Below are 4,710 nucleotides of genomic sequence, written 5' to 3' on the forward strand. Positions count from 1 at the left end.
ACTAAATGAAGTTTATTTGTAAAACCTTTTCATGAATGGGTGTAATTTTTCACGACGAATCTAATGATAGTAATTAATCGATGATTGACTACAGTGATGCTACAGTACCATCCTCTAATCGTGCGGTCAAAGGTTTCATTAGGTTCATCTCGCGAAGTAGCACAAGGCTGTGGAGTTAATTTTATAAATTACCTTTATTTAGTATCCTAATTATTGATCAAAATTTTTGTGCTATTCGTACTAAACTAAACCAAATAGGGCCTGGGTGACGGCTAGCCTAGCGGTGCCCCTACCTATCCCTTGGCCGCTGACGTTTGGATCCTTGGCCAGGGTAGCTCTAACCTCGCTAGGCTAGGCTGAGCATTTTCTTTTTTAAATTTGCCACGACCACTAGCCCGTTATATAGGGTTTGATTGGTTGCCTCCTTGGGTGGCAACCAGACTTGGGGGTCTGTTTGGTTACTTGCATTGCTATCTTTCTTTATTTATTGAAACTGCGTTGCGGTCCTGGCTAGGGAGATGGGCCACGTAGGCCGGAAAACATCGGCCGTCGGATCGCGATCCAACGGTCAGGAATAGATAGGGAGGTAAATTTTGCAAAAAAAAACCCGAGCTTTATTAAAATGAACACGGAGTCCATCAATTTAATGGAAAACCCCTCGGACTTCGTGGAGCCTTACTTTACAAAAAAAATCCTGAACTTTTAGTAATCGTGTCGTACTTCGTGAATTTTGTAAAAAAACCCTGAACTTTGTTAAAATGATTCCGAAGTCCATCAATTTTATGAAAAACCCCTAGAACTTTTCAGTAATCGACCGGTACTCCGTCGACGCCAAATTTACCAAATAACCCCGCAATCTACCAATTTTACGAAAATCCCCCCGGACTTTTTGCAGTTTAATTTTCTAAAATAAAATTGAACTGGAGGGCATATTTCTGCGCGGCAACGCCGCGCAATGTTCTAGTGGGTACTGGAGCCTGGCTCTCCAAGTGCAAAACACATCGCTCAGCCTGGCTCCAAAGAAACGAGAATGGTGGCCGTTTCTCATTGACCAGGCTCGCGGGATTAGAGCGAATAATGAGTTAATGGTGTTATTAGTATATAATTAGCTCATACTAAATGATATTAACATATTTTAAATAATAATTAAAGAGTAATAAGATTAAATAAATGTTATAAGATAACAGTTGCGCATATTAAATACCATGATTATGATTGTTTATCTATTTTTTCTGATACGACATGTTCGCATGTAAGCAACCAAACATCATCTCATCTCAACCAGAACGAGCGTATACATGCAACCAAACATGACCGTATTGCATACGCTCAGCCTGTCCAGCAAAAGTCTAGCTCGTGAACCAATCATGCCCGTAAAAACTTAAATATGCACATATGCTGACCACACGCTCAAACATAGATCAGACAGTCTCAGGAACGCATCTAACGAACAAACTCTCTCACACCCACACGCATGCATGCACCCACCCGCTGGGTCCCCTCTGGAAAAAATTCCCGTGCGACACCCACGTTGTTCCAGACGGGAATCGACGGGTAGCGCTGCACTGAGCGTTAACTACCATCGAGCCATCGGCTCATTCGCTAGGCTGAGTATTTGAATATACCAAAGAAAATCTCGTTTCTGGCTCGTTTCTGGAGGCTACCTTTTTCTTTTTGACCACACATACCTATATTAAGAGTTGAGGAAACAGTACAAGGAGGCGTACGAAAACAAGTATGCCATACAGGAATACGGTGACAGCTGTCCTACCCATCTTTCAGAAAGAGCCCCAAGAAAAATATAAATTACAACCAGATCCGCCGCCGCCGAACCACGTCGACGCCGGCCGCCGCCGCCAAACCCGAGGCCAAAGGGAACTCCATCGCACAGTGGCTTTGAAATGGACCGCAGAAGACACTCGCCACCACGGGCAAGCTGAAGCTGACGCTGAAACTCCATCGGTCGAGGCTGCGCCCCGAGCTCCCTTGGCCCTGGATCGACGCTCGCCGCCGACAACAATCGCCGCCGCGGGAAGCTCGAGCTCGATCCATCCTCCTGGCAACCACAGCACCCGCAGCCTCCACCGCATCCTGGAAACCCAAGACCGGTTCCAGCCGCCGCCACCGAGGACGACACGCCATTGCCGAGGAACTCCTGTACAAAGGCTTCACAGAGGAAGCACCACCTCCACGGGCTCACCTTCGACGCTGGAGTTGAACGCCAAAGGGGCGCGGAAGAGTCCGAGAGGACTTATTCCAAAGAACCACCGCCGCCGCCTCGCCGGAGACGCTAGGAAACCTAAACCTAGATGACCTAGGACCTAGACTACAACCTACATCACCATCTGCCAGCAAGAGCCCAGCAGCCTCCGCCTCCACCAGACGACCCTCAGGCCATCGGAGGCGGAAGAGGCCGCTGTCTCCGCTGGCGGAGACCGCGAGCCCTTTTTTCGCCTTTTGCAACTGTAGCTTGGGATAGAGGAGTCAAAGAAAGCTTGCTTCCGAGGGAGAGCCGAACTCGCTCGCCTTCGACGGCATAATCGGCGCTGCGCGAAAAAAATGAGTGCGAGATCAGGTACCTAGCAAACAATGAGAAGATTGCTGGTATGCTGAAGGGAAGGCCACTTGGGCTATCAAGGAGTATGTTCAGAGATGGTTTATGCGTACCTATCCATCTCCGATCTGATTTTATTTTTGACCAAATTTGTACTTGCCTTCATCCCTTCAATGGGAGGAAAAATAATGCACGAATGATGCACTTCATTAAATGCAGAAGCAATCTAGTGTGTTTCCTGCAAATTAGGCCAGTCTCAGGGAAAAGTGTCATCGCATAGTTATTATAAAAATTTGGTAACCGCTGGAGGAGTGTCATGGTGATGAAACTATCTCTCATCTTATAAAACTCCCTCTCCTCTCCTCGTAATGACTCTACCATGTGAGCAATTTTGTTGATGTGGTATAAAATTTAATGCTCATGCTATTTCTATGAAACTCCTATTGAGATCGGCTCTTACACGAGGCAGAGAACTCATTTAAAGTTTCTAGATAGGAATGCTAATTGTGTTTTTAATTTGCTGGCAAATGAAGCAATCGGCAAACAGTAATCAATACCAAACGATGGTGCTAGCTGGGCAAAACTACCAAATTTCACCATCACCTTTTCCATCTCGCTTTGGACCTAAAGTTTCGTCACTAGTGGCAAAAAAAAAGGGTTAAAAGTTTGTTTCGAGACACTCTGATTTGACAGGGATCAAGATATGATATACTGACTGCTGTAAAAAAAAAGATATGATATACTGACAACGATGTAATGATGCAAAGTATGCTGCAGTGGACAGTGGTAAGGTGGGCGTAGCTAGTAGAATCAGCTAGCGTGCCCAGCTGAGCGTAGCTCAGCTCAGCAAGACTACCAAACGCGCCTAGTCTAGCTCGTCCGCATCACCGCTGCACAGCGTCTTGCCGCGGCGTCGCGGCGCGCTGCCAAACGACGAGCTGGCGTCTGGCGAACCAGCGGGGCCCGCTCGTACTGCGCGGGAAGCTGGCACACCTCGGTAGGCCAGCGGCCACGATGGCCAGTTTTGTTCTTGCACAAAGAACGCTAGAAAGATAGGGGCTGTGTTGTGTTTAGATCCGTAAAATGATGGTACAAAAAATCACATCGAATGTTGTAGCACACTGTAGCACTTTTCGTTTATTTGTGATAATTGTTGTTCTATCATGACTTAACTAGACTCAAAAGATTCGTTTCGTCGTATACATCAAAACTATGTAATTAGTTTTTTTATTTACTTACATTTTATCATCTTTGTGTAGTCATGAATTCATGAATACATGAACTACAGTAAGTACTGGCTGTCTGTGTACATCAATTGCTAAATTAGCTTTGCAAGTGTTACTCAACTACAACTCCTGAAAACGTTGTCCAGGCAACACCTTGCCTTGGAGGCATTTCGTCGAGCGACTGGTGGGCGGGCTGGGCGTCATCTATTTGGAAGCGTGAATGTGCAGCTTCTCCAGCAATAGATGAGGCTGGGAAGGGAGGAAGAGGAAAAGGGAAGCCTGATGGATTCAAGAACCAAGCAGAAGAAGACCAACTGGCAGCAACTAAAGAAGCTAGCATGGATGAGTGATTCAAGTTGCGGCTCACCTGGTTAAGTTGGGCTGTCTTCTCCTCCGCTGCCCCGTTCTTGGAATTGGAATGGGTTGGAGGTGGAGAGGCAGGGAACGGAGGAACAGGAAGAGGGCGGAGTGGGTGGCAGCGCTGGAGTGGTGCTCCGGCGGTGGTCCGACAGAGAGGCTTCTCCAGCGGGCTGCTATGGCGGGGCAAGAAGCAGCAGGTAGGGGAGTCGCCGGAGGGTGGCCTCAGCCAGCGGGCGCGAGGTGCGGGCCGCGGGGAGGAGGGGCTTGGCCAGCCGCCGGTCGTTGGTCGCCGGAACTTCAGTGCCGGCCGCGCCCTTCCCCCTCGTCCGCAGAGCTCCGCCACCTAGCGCACTACCGCATCACTGGCCCCTCCCTCTCTCCCCGGGTGATGGCGAGCACAGCCTGGGCCACGCCGGCGGGCCACGACGGCAATCCAAGCAGTGGCGCGGCGGGCGTGGCATCTCCTTCGATTCGATGCGGCGGCCTGGCTCGAGCTCGAGCTCCGCAGCGGCGCGCGGGCCGGCTTTCTTCCCTCCGTGGCCTCCTCCGCTCGGAGCCATGACGGCGGCG

The 4,710-nt window shown here is 49.2% G+C and overlaps 1 long non-coding RNA gene across 1 annotated transcript; it reads right to left on the reverse strand.

Annotated features, from left to right (window-relative positions):
- Positions 1-3,804: 3,804 nt before the first annotated feature.
- On the reverse strand, positions 3,805-4,496 carry LOC120710532. Its single transcript, XR_005689921.1, has 2 exons — positions 4,148-4,496; positions 3,805-4,029 (listed from the first exon to the last, which is right to left on the reverse strand). It is a non-coding gene; the product is annotated as an uncharacterized LOC120710532 (long non-coding RNA).
- Positions 4,497-4,710: the final 214 nt, after the last annotated feature.

This window comes from Panicum virgatum, chromosome 5K (assembly GCF_016808335.1).
Source record: "Panicum virgatum strain AP13 chromosome 5K, P.virgatum_v5, whole genome shotgun sequence".
Classification (NCBI taxonomy): Eukaryota; Viridiplantae; Streptophyta; class Magnoliopsida; order Poales; family Poaceae; genus Panicum; species Panicum virgatum.